A 12691-nucleotide genomic window follows, 5' to 3' on the forward strand; every position below is an offset into this window, starting at 1 on the left:
GATGAGTTCTGTAACTTGTTCAAGGTCACCTACTTAGAAAAGTGAATACTGGGAGTTGAACTCAAGTGGGCCTGATAGAGAATTTCATGCTCTTGAACTCTAGACCAGTGCTGCTCAATAGATACATACTGTGAGCCACGTATATAATGTAGAATTTTCTAGTAGTGACATTAAAAGAAGTAAAAAGAAACAAGTGAGATTGCTTTTGATAATGTTTTATTTAGCTGGTGTATCCAAGATAGAATCATTTCAACATTCAATCAGTATAAAAACTAAACTAAATGAGATATTTCACATTCTTCTTTTCATACTAAGCCTTAAAAACTCAGTGTGTATTTTACACTTACTTCTCAGTTAGGACTAGACAAATTACAAGTGCTCAATTAGACATGTATCTAGTGGCTACTGTATTGGGGGGCAGTGCAGATACAGCACATTTCCATCACGGCAGACAGTTCCATCGGACAGTGCTACTCTAGGTCATACTGACCAGTCAAAATAGAAAAAAGTCACATCAACTCCCCGTCTATTTCAACATATCATATCCTTCCTGCATTCTTTGTATGTATTTATGTGTATAAATATGTTTTCTAACAGATGAGGGTCATACTGTGAATATCGTTTTAATCAATTTACTTCTTTAATGATAGTGTGCAACCTTCCAGTGGTTTTGTCTCCCTGTATGTATGTGAGGCAATGCTGATGTGCTGAAAATAACATAGGACTTGGGAGTCAGAGGACTCCATCATTTTCCATCTGTGTGATATTGGACAAGCTATTCTCTGACCCTCAGTTATCTCATGTGAGGATTAAATAGGATAATGTACGTGAAATGTGTTTTATAAATGAAGGCTCTGGGGTGGCTGGGTGGCTCAGTCGTTAAGCGGCTGCCTTCGGCTCAGCTCATGATCCCAGGGTCCTGGGATCGAGCCCCGCATCGGGCTCCCTGCTCAGCGGGAAGCCTGCTTCTCCCTCTCCCACTCCCCCTGCTTGTGTTCCCTCTCTCGCTGTGTCTCTCTCTGTCAAATAAATAATTTTTTCTAAATGAAGGCTATTTTGGTTTTTTTTAACTATTATTTTTTAAATTTATTTTTATGTAAAGCTCTATACCCAACATAGGGCTCAAACTCATGACCCTGAGACCAAGAGTCACATGCTGTACTGACTGAGTCATATATATACACACATACATATGGATATATATATATGTGTATATATATATATATGTATATATAGTGTGTGTGTGTGTGTGTGTGTGTGTGTGTGTGTGTGTTTGCTTGCTATGAGATCAGACTACAGAGATTTCAGTGATCAAGCCAAAGGTTTGCACTCCCACTCCAGGCAGAGCTTTTGTTGGTCAGTGATAACTGTGGAATTTTCCCAAAGTAAGTGGACTTTCTCTTGCTCTTTCCCTCCCTTTTTGCAGATGAATTTTGATATGTTCTTCTCTCCTAGGCCAGGCAGAAGTTGCTGTATGAGCAAGAAGTCTGATTTCAGGAACCATCTATTTCTCCACCACCACGGTTTGACATGTCTTGCTGCCCTAGAGGAAGAAAACTCCGCAGGCCACCAAGGTAAGCACAGGAGTAGGTTTTAACTACAAGGGAAGAAAACAATCACGATTGTCCATCTCTACAGATGGATGGACAGCAGCACACACTCTCCAATCAGCAAGGAAATCTGAATTTTCATTGGGTCTTGTGAAAAAATTTGGCCGGGCTCAAGATATGCTACCCCCAAATACGGCACCTTGGTACTCTGAATATTTTAAGCTGAAGGAAAAAGAATGAGGGGCGCCTGGGTGGCTCAGTCAGTTAAGCGTCGGCCTTTGGCTCAGGTCATGATCCCAGGGTCCTGGGATCGAGCCCCACATCGGGCTCCCTGCTAGATGGGGAGTCTGCTTCTCCCTCTGCCTCTGTCCCTCCTCCAGCTTGTGCTCTCTCTCTCTCTCTCTCAAATAAATAAATAAAATCTTTAAAAAATTATTTGAAAAAAAGGAAAAAGAATGAAAATAAATAAAAAGAGCATCAGTCGGCTTTGGGACAACTTTGCACAACCTAATATGTGTATAGTTGCCGTCTCTGAAAGGGAGTGGGGGAGCACAGAAGTCTGTATGAAGAAATAATGCTGGAAAAATTCCCAGTTTGATGAAAACTATAAACCCACAGCTCCAAAAAACCCAATAAACCCCCAATACAAGAAACACGAAGAAAACTACATCTGGAATGTTTCAAGTTGAGTAAATATGCATTATTTACCTTATATATGTAAAGCTGGACATAAATTTAAAATTAAGGGAAAAAAATCTGTCCTCCGCTAGCAAAGAAAGTCTTAGTGGGCCCTTGACTGCCTTCATGGGTATCATGGCAGACTCAAGAAAATGCAAAACAGTTTCTGTCTTCAAGTAGGTTTTAGGCTACCTGGGCGCACTAACGTAGGAAACACCATTCCTTAACTCCACAATATCCATTCTTTCTTCTTCCATTGCTGGCAGAACCCCCTGGTTTTGCCCAAATATCTGCCTCTTTCCCACGTGACTCCAGGAGGAAAGACGCATCTGCAGACCCAGGAATCAATGAGGGTCTGATTCCCCTTGACAGTAATTGACACGAGGGTGGCCATCGGACCCATTTCTGGCAAAGAAATGTTGGGGGGAAAATGTGCTGGAGGATTTCTGAGAAAGATTCTTGGCTTCCAAGGAAGACAAGAAGAAGAAGACAATCTCTTCATCCTTTGGACACTGAAGGGCCTGACGCCTGGAACTTCTGTACTCAATTTGTGACTAAGCAGGGCCAATCTGAGGTCAGAGTCAACATCCTGAGGATGACAGAACAGTGGAAAGAACCTGATCTTTGATGATGTTATTGAGCTGCTGAATTAAGCAACTCTGAAGCTCCCGTACCCAGTGAACTTTTTCTTGCATGACGTAATACATTTCCTTACTGCTGAATTCGAATTAAGTTTTATGTTCCTTATAGCTCCAAATATTCTATTAGCACTAACTAAATACTTAACTCATTCTATCACTTTGTGCAGATAACTCTAGGGCTCATGTTTCTCCCATGGAAAATGAAGGACATGGACAAAACAAATTCTACAGTCACTTTTAGCCCTAAGCAATCTACCTTAAATGTACCTGATTAGTCTAGGTAGTCAATAATAACTGTCATGTGTGTGATTTGGAAAGTAGGTGCTCCATGACTTGGCATTCATCTTCCGGGGATAGACAGGGAAGGGGCACAAGGGAATCTTCTGAGTGCTAGAAACATTTGATATCTTGATCTGATGGCTGTACAGGTAATATATATATAAAAATCCATTGAGCTATATGCTAAAATTCTTAACACTTAAAAACAATAATTTATCAAAAAAATTTTAAAAAGTGTTAACAGGAATCTAGAGGTGGGAGAGATCATTCTGATCTAAAAGGACAAAGGAAGTCTTCATGGAGACTCTGGGCCCGAGCTGGGCTTTGAAGGGTGAATGGAATCTGAGAGATGAAGAGAAGAAGTAAACAAAGCTATGGCAGAGGAAATGCATAACACATGGCCAAGGGATGATGGTAAGATGTTTTTTTTCATAAAAATGCCACTTTTACCCCAGAAATAGTGAAATAAAGATAGTAAAAAAACAGTGCAATAAATACAATATATTAGAAGCAATGTTGAGTAGCAGTTACAAGAATAGGCTTGGAGGGCGCCTGGGCGGCTCAGTCGTTAAGCGTCTGCCTTCAGCTCAGGTCATGATCCCAGGCTCCTGGGATCTAGCCCTGCATCAGGCTCCCTGCTTGGCGGGAGGCCTGCTTCTCCCTCTCCCACTCCCCCTGCTTGTGATCCCTCTCTCACTGTCTCTCTCTGTGTCAAACAAATAAATAAAATCTTAAAAAAAAAATAGTAGGCTTTGGGGTCAGATATTTGTAGGTTTGAATTCTGGCTCTGATGCTTTCTGGTTTGAATGAGTGCTCTGGACCTGCTTTCTCATCTCTGAAATAGAACTGATGCATACCCTATAGGGTTGTGGAGAGAATAAAACGTAAGCAGAATAATACGTGTGATATGCTTAGTGCAGTGCCGTGCACACAGAGTAAGCCCTCATTAATGGGAGCCACTGCTGGTACTACTACTTCCATAACTGCCAGTCTGGGCCATCTGGTCGCCTTCACTTGGAGGGTGGTAGTACCCAATGGAAGAGGATGGCCTAATGATCACTTTGGGTCCTTTCAAGCTCTCAAGTCTATAATGCCTAATACAACCCAACAGACCAAATCAGAGGGAATGAATGACTGAGGTTTACCCTTGCAAGCTATCTTGATACATTCCCCCCCCACCCCAATAGTCTAGTCCTTGGTCATTCCTAACTATACTCCTTGATCACACCAGCATACATCTCTGTCCCAAATCGGACAGCCGAAACTGCAAGTGGTCTTACATGTCAGCTGCGACACGCACATTCATACAGAATCCTGAAGTATGTATAAAAGTGCTTTATTTTGGGTATATATCATATATGCCACCTCTTTAGAGATCACAAGGAGAGTTAGGGACATGGGAGTGTTCATATGGGTTTTTTTTAAGATCTTATTTATTTGACAGAGAGAGAGAGAGAGAGAGGGAGTGCACGAGTGCACAAACAGGGGGGACGGGAGAGGGAGTAGCAGACTCCCCACTGAGGAGGGAGCCCGATGAGGGACTCGATGCCAGGACCCCAGGACCATGACCGGAGTCGAAGGCAGACGTTTAACCGACTGAGCCACCCAGGAGCCCCTGATCGTATGTTTTTGTCAGTAGTACCAGCTCCCCTCTCACTGCCAGTGAGTTGGGTTCTCTTTCAACTAAAGTAAAATTTCCACGACATAAAATTATTGATGTACAACTCAGTGGCATCTCATATATTCCCAGTGTCATACAACTCCCACCCCTGTCTAGTTCCAAACATTTCATTGCCCCAAAGGGAAACTCTGGACCCATTAAGCGGCCACTCTCCATTCCCTCATTTCTCCACTAATCAGGTTTTTGACCCTATGGGTTTCTCCATTCTGGACATTTCATATAAATCAAGTCATATACTGTGTGACTGGCCACTGATTTTTTTGCATCGGTGTTCCTGACCCTGTTTAAATGTCTGCTCCCTCACGGTTGGCAGAGAAACTTCTTCACCCTTGAACTGTCTACATCTTCTTCCTCTTCAAAAGGCCCTTAGTCACTTTATATCCTTTTGCTCTCATCTCGGGGGTCTTACTTCTTATTAGGCTGCCTATCCTTCACTCCAGAGCTGTGCTCTCCAATACTAGCCATTAGCCACAGGGAGCTACTTAAATTATAAAATTAAATAACATTTAAAGTTTGGTTCCCCAGTGACACTGGCAACATTTCAAGTGTCCAGCTGGCACATGTGTTTAGCGACCTCCATATGGGCCAGCACAGATAAAGAACATCACCATCATCACACAAAGTTCTATTGATTAACACTGCTCTAGAGGGCACTAGAGCCTGCCAAGTGGAGAATGGGATTAGGGAAGGAGAACTTCACAGTGGGTTGCCTTCCGGGCATGAGATCTCTAAAATTATGTGACCTTCTGTATCACCCAGGACTCTTCCAGTAGGGTCACTCACTGTCTATGTGAATGGCTCCCCCTCAAATTGTATAGTGCACAGCATGTACATCTGTACCCAGTCATGCTAGAAGAGTCTGTCTCCCTCTGCATCCCACCCTAGTAGGCATTCCAAGAAAAAGAGAGAAAGAACAGAAACAAAACCCCTTCCCACCACATCTGCTTGCTAGCTTAGTTTCTACCTCTCCAGTTAGGCTATGAACCCCTTGAGGGCAGCCCCCACATGCCTTCTTTACCCACCCTGCTCCCTACACAAAAACATCTAGCACACAGGTGTGCCCACAGCAGGCAAGCAGCCATGATTTCTGGATTATTGATTGAACCATTCAACCCAGGCTATGTCGCTGAGCACGGGAGTACTGGTACCCCCAGACCTATCTGGAGGGGGTACCCTCTCCATGTTGATCCTTGCTCTGCCCTCCAGTGATGGACACAGGACAGAGAGAGGCAGTGGGCATCAGACTGCACTTTGGAATGTTCATTCTGGCCTCGCCTCTAAGCAACAATGCACCGTGCTCATTCCACCACTAAAACAATGATCACTGGTGGTATGTTACCTGCATGTGTCTGCCTTCCCCAGCAGAGTGTGAGAACTGGATGTAACAGGAGCTCAGTAGAAGACACTCAACAATTCAGGGTAAAAACGAACAAACCTAAACAAATATGTCCAAAGTGATCCTTCCCCGGTAGGAGGTCAAAATGGCAGTGAGGGACATAAAGGCCACCAGGATGGGAACACTTCAGAGCAGAGCGGGGTGGGGGGAGCAGAGGCTGGGACCTATGTCCCATTTCCTGTGCGACAGGCCCCCTCTAACCTAGTTAGACCTGATGTAACCCCTCCTTCCCTACCGCCAGGGTTGGGGGGTGGAAATACATTTCTCCTTTCAAATTTACTTGTTATAGTCTTTACCTCAAGAGGCAAAAGAAAATTATAGCCAAGCCTACACACCAATGGGCTATCCTGTGACGGAAAACATCAAACAACTCTTCTGCACTTCGGATTTTGATCCCCAGTAAAACTTCCCACTAGTAGCCAATATTGACTTCTCATCACCATCCAGGTCAATAAAGCTTCATGAATCTTGATGTGACCTGCTCTTTCTCTACTGCTTTTACTCAACACTGCCGGCCACACCCAGGTGTATGCATGTCCATTCAGTCTCTTTCCAGCTGATTAATTAGAGCATTTTCTCCTGTCCTTTGAAACACAGATGGTAGTAGCGCTCAGATGTCAATCTGGGGGCCTTGTTGTTCTGGCAGTCATGGAAACGTCTGCTTTTGGCAGGCCCTAGGGGCACCTGGCAGAAGCTCCCATGTTGCTTCAGTTCCAGGTAGATCATGTGGTTTGCTTAAGGTGTCTCTGGCCACTGGTAACCAGGAGGGAAGGAAGTGTCTAGGCTTATACCCTCCAGCCTGAAGGGCGATTGGTGAAGTTGCCCTTGCACTGATTTCACATTCCTCTCCTTCTGCAGATGTATTCCTCTCACCATATTACCTAGTAATTAGCACCCAATCATGCTGGAAGCACCAAGCATTGTGTCTTTTACCCGTGTTATCTCGTTTGTTCGTCTGGACAGATCTATGACACGGTACTACCACAACAATCTCCCTTACTGACCTCGGAGAGGTTAATTTACCCAAATCTATACCAGCCGTAGCTTGCTGAGTGTGACGTGAAACAAGTTCTGTCTGGCCCCAAACCCTTGCTCTTAACCTCAGTGGCAAATGGTCTACACCATGTTGCTCCTCATGTTAGCTGGGTTTCCAGTAGTCTGAGTTTAAAGATGAGGAAAACGGAGACTCAGGTAAGTAACTTATCCAGGTTCATCCAGCTTATAAGAGGCGACGCCAGGATTCAATCTCCCCGGTCCAGCTGACTGCAGTACCTAGTTGGTGGGATTGCCTTTTCTGTGCATGCCTTTGTTGACGCTACTCCCATTCCCACCTCCATTTCCCCCACTATTCCTCTCAATTCTTAGCAAAACATGTCCCGCCCACTCATCCCTGATTCCTGTCTTCTCTTCCCAGGTAAATACTCTCCTTCTGGCTCTGCTCAAGTCCTGTCTCCTCCAGGAACCTCGCCAGAAGAGAGCTCCGAAAGTTCTACTTGTCTCAGCCATCCCTTTGTCAGGCTTCAATATCACCGTGTGCCGCCATGTGCATTTACAGCCGTGAGCATCAACAGTGAAGATGCCTGAACTCCTGAGTTGGACCACGTACTTCTTTGCACCACTCACTGCATACTGGGCCTGGCACTCAGGAAGGGTGAGCATCTGATAGTTGAAATGGTATCGGCAAGCCCAGCAAATATTTATTTATTTATTTATTTTAGCAAATATTTCTTCAATGTCCACTTTGGGCTAGGCTCTTTCATACATGTCACCTCACTTAAATGTTTTAACTGCTCCTACATGCTGCTCATGGGCTTCTCTCTTGACACAATGCACGAGATTATGGCTTCTTTGCTCCTTATGGAGCAAAAACTGATTTACCTGATTCTTATGAAAAACAAAAGAATGGGGCGGCCGGGTGGCTCAGTCGTTAGGAATCTGCCTTCAGCTCGGGTCATGATCCCAGGGTCCTGGGATCGAGCCCCGCATCGGGCTCCCTGCTCGGCGGGAAGCCTGCTTCTCCCTCTCCCGCTCCCCCTGCTTGTGTTCCTTCTCTTGTTGTGTCTCTCTCTGTCAAATAAATAAATAAAATCTTTAAAAAAAAGAAAAAAGAAAAAAGAATGCGTTCCCTGAGTTTCAGAAGCAGGCAGCTACATACGCATTGATGCCTAAAGAGGAGTTAGGCAGGATGCCTCGCTTCCAAAATGTCCTTCCCGCTGACGGCCATTATGCCATGATAGCTTCACTCTCTTAGACATAATTTTTGTTTCTCTTCTGAGGTCCCTTCTAAAATGAAATGCATCCCGTCCTCACCCCCCCCCCCCATGAGTATTAAGCCTTTTCAGCAGACACAGCAACAGGGATCAGGAAGAACTGGATGCGGGACAAGCACTTGAGGATAGGGAATACAGTGTTAATCCTTACCATGGCTCAAGATACCCATTAGAATCTGGTCCCTGCCTGCCTCCCTAGCTTTTTCTCTCATCACTCTTGCCTTGGTAATGCTACGATCCTGAAACACTCAACATCCTTCATACCCTTCATCATTCCTTGCTCTCTACCGTTTTCTGGCCTTTCAATATACTGTGCCCACTCCTTTGGCTGCCTAACTCCTACTCATCCTCCAAATTCCAGTTCAGACATCACCTCCTTCAGGAGGCCTTTCCTACTCATCTCAGTCTGGGCCTGATGCCCCTGCTGTGTATCCCTATGGCTCCCTGTGCTTTCCTCATCATAGCAGGGAAGGCACTGTCTTACATCATCGTTTGTTGACCATATACGTGGTTGGCTATGAACTCTATGGCTCAGGTTCCATGTTGGACGTTTCACGCTCCCAGCACCAGACATGCCTGGCACCTTGTACTCAAGGAGCATCCATTGAATGAATCACTAAGCGGGGCCTGAATGCACAGATGGGAGTACCGGGGACAGACTTCACTTCTTTCACATGTGGTCAAGGACATGACTTGCTAGAGCTCCACGGAGTTTCCTTAACTCCAGAGAAGACCCTGCTAAAAATCATACTATGGATCACAAAGGACTCTGAGAATGTGAATAGTTCTGTACAGGCCATTCCCAAGCCTAGATGTACAACTCAGAGCACATGTCATTTTCTTCTGATGGGAGACAATGTGTCCATGTCCCTGGAAGTCTGTGTGCCCACCTCAGAAGGTCTAGACATCACCGTAGGCCACCTACACTGTATTAGCATGAATAGGGGGTTCTGGGGTCCTTTGGAAAATTATAAAGGTGATCTTGGAGCCAATGGTCAGATTCCCAATTGTACAAAGATGGGGAAACAAAGACTGTCTTCTAATCCCTGAGACAAGTGCTTAAGAGAAACCAAGAACTCAGTCAGATGCAGGAGAGTAATGGGGGCCAGGCGCTCTGCCTTGAGTAATGGAGGCAGCACAGGTCTGCTTAATAGCTTTTAGACACACAAGCTCCAGGTCTCTGGGGAGAGGAAGAGAGGAACTCAAAAGAGCAGAGCTCTTCTGAAGAGTCAAAAGAGATATAATTATAAGAAGCCAAGCCTTCCAAGATTGACTGAAAGGCTCACTTCTCTCCATTTGAGGTAATAATCATGGTAATAGCCAGAGCTGGCCGTTTCTGAGAGCTTACAAAGTGCTTACTCCTGTTTCTGGTGCTGTGTAAATATGAACCAACTAATCACCCCCATGCCCTGTGATGAGATAGGTCCTATTCTTACTTCCATTTCACAAAGGAGGACACTGAGGTACAGATGTGTTATGTGACTAACCCAGGATTGCACTAGTAAGTGGAGGAGGAGGGATTTGAACCCACACACTCTGGCTTCAGAGCTCACAGTCTTGGCTGAGATTCTTGGCAGGAGTGGAGGGCACTGGTCATCAGTGCAGATGATGGGAATGACGATCCAGTGGGACTAAGGCTGGCTGGTGGTGGTTCCCACGTTGTGTTCTCCTACACAGTACTCATTAGCATCTTCTGGGCTGTGCGTCTGACATGGGGTCAGGTATTGGGCACATGGTGGTAAGGAGCATCCAGTGTCTGGCCTTGAGAGGCTCTCTGTCCCTGTAATGGCTGCGATGTGGGATTAAGGAATTAAGGAGGGCACTTGTGATGAGCACTGAGCCTTGTATGGGAGTGTTGAATCACTAAATTCTACTCCTGAAACTAATATTGCACTGTATGTTAACTAGCTGGAATTTAAATAAAAACTTAGAAAAAAATTAAAATGGTGTAAATTTTTATTGACATGGAAAGATATTTAAGACATATTAATAAGTGATAAAATAAGTGATAAGTTATAAATATAAAAGTATATATATAAAACAAATACTGTTTATATACATATACAACTGTGTGTGTGTGTGTGTGTGTGTGTGTGTGTGTGTGTGTGTGTGTGTGTGTGTGTATGCATAGTTACATACACAGGAAGAAAAAACCTGGGCAGATATCCAGTGGAATGTTAAATGTTGGTTATTGCAGGTTGTGTCCTCATGGATAATTTTTATTTTGTTTTCTATCTCTATTAGTTTACATACAATGAGCAATCAATGAGTAATCATAAAAGGTCTGAGCAAGTCTCTTGGATGATTTTCCAAAGGAGAGAGCCTAACCCTGGGGCTTCATCAACCCCTCCCTACCTTGCAAATAATCTGAAAGGCCCCAAATGATCTGGAATGGGTGACAAGATCATGTCAGGCAGGTCACACACTGCTGATTGGAAGTTGGAGTGGCAGGAAGCTGCCAACTGCGGTAAAACTTGCCATGCTTGGGAGGTTTTTTGGATAATAACATATAGTTCTGATTGCAGGCCTTGCTAATGCTCTCTCCTTTCTGCCATAGTTCGTGAGTCAGTGGCGGCACCATCAGGTGAATGTCCGTGGGACTGGGAGGTGAGCAATCCTGCAGACGGCAGAGATGGTCCAGGTCGGCTCTGATATCCCTCCCACACCTGCCAGTTTTACTTCCTCTCCCCCAGTCTTTTTTCAGCTTAATCAGGGGTGAACCTGGGCGGGGAGCAGATCACTTTACTCACCATTATTTTATTGTCTGCATTTACCTCCTGCCCAAGAGGCCAGCTCACTTTTCCACTGTAAATTATTTATATACAAAAGCTCAGAAAAGATCCTTGAGCTTCTCCCAATTCCTTGGGGTCTTACCTCCAACCTGTTAACTGTCTCCCTGGGTTGTCTTCCTGGACATCCTCCCTAGCTCTGGGGTCTGTCTTTCCACTACATTTAGGGCTGGAGTTTGGGGGGCGGGGAGAATGGAGTCAAGGGTCTAAGTTCCCGAAGAACCAAACCCTTGGGCAATTTAGTAACCTCAAGGCTCCCCTCTCTGGCCAGGATTAGAATGACCTCCACAGTCATGCTGAGCTGCTCTGTCAGAGAGAAGGAGAGGGGAGCTCTTCTCCACTCAGCCCTTTTTCATGCATGCCAACAAGTACCTGCACACATGGATACACAGAGAAATATACTATGTCCAGAAATGACACACAGCTGTGCAGACACACACGTTCCATATACACATCCTTAGATACACACAGATAGGTACCAACATGTGTTCTCCTAGGCGTCCACACTTACTAGTCTACACACGTAGAAAACACTCAGGCATTCGTACGGGCACTGGAACGCACACAACCAGATGCAGACACACACAGACACAACTGTGCATTCCGACACGTGCAGACGTTGATCCTTGCACACATATTTAATCACCCAGACACGAGCACACATAAATCTACTACAGGCAAAGAGAGCTGACAGATCATCCCCAGGCAGAGATCATTACCATTCACCCTGACGTGAGGATTGCTTTGTTTTGTAGGAAGTTTTTGTAGAAAGTTGGCTGTGTCTTTGACAAGGAGTTCAGCCCTCTTCTGCCTCCAGCTCCCCAGCCAGCGTTCTCCTCCCTGTCCCCCCTGTAGTCCCATTTTCCCTCCATTGCTGTGCCTGGCCAAGGGGAATGCTAACCGCCATGACGGGAACCGTTTCCACCTGTTTACATCCGCTCGCCTCCCCTTAATGCCATTTTTGACTCTGCCAAGCAGTGGAGGAGGCCTGCTGTGCAGGCCGTGGCGAGGGGGGTAAGGAATGAGCGAGAGGACAGTTGGAGTGTGAAAGGGACCCGTCGCTAAGTGACTCCCCATTCCAACAGCCACACACAAGATGCACATAATTGCTTTTAGCACAGTGGGATGGATAGAGATACAAAAGGTCAAATCAGGGATTTGTCCCATAATATCCTTGCTAAGCAGCAGCGTCAGACGTTGGAAAAGCATATTCATGAATTGAGGTGCCAGAGTGTGGGGTAGGCTTTTCAGAGGCGGCTGTGTGTTCCCTCTTTGAGGTGTGCCTGCCGTGGTGATTGGATTCACACGGAGCAAGTGACTTCTCAATGCTCAACAAAGCTCTGCCTGTGAATTGGACTAAATAGACTACTTGGCAGGCAGCTGAGATAACTATGCTAAGTGAATTTC

The 12691-nt window shown here is 45.3% G+C and overlaps 1 long non-coding RNA gene across 1 annotated transcript in view; it reads right to left on the reverse strand.

The window, feature by feature from the left end:
* Positions 1 to 203: 203 nt before the first annotated feature.
* Positions 204 to 12691, reverse strand: part of LOC114209850 (uncharacterized) — a 60556-nt gene continuing 48068 nt past the window's right edge. Inside the window, exon 5 of the long non-coding RNA XR_015768964.1 lies at positions 204 to 1597. This is a non-coding gene — a long non-coding RNA (uncharacterized LOC114209850). The remainder of the gene's footprint in view (positions 1598 to 12691) is intronic.

This window comes from Eumetopias jubatus, unplaced genomic scaffold, assembly GCF_037043125.1.
Source record: "Eumetopias jubatus isolate StellerSeaLion01/CBP00866 unplaced genomic scaffold, mEumJub1_p1.0 scaffold_9, whole genome shotgun sequence".
Lineage (NCBI taxonomy): Eukaryota > Metazoa > Chordata > Mammalia > Carnivora > Otariidae > Eumetopias > Eumetopias jubatus.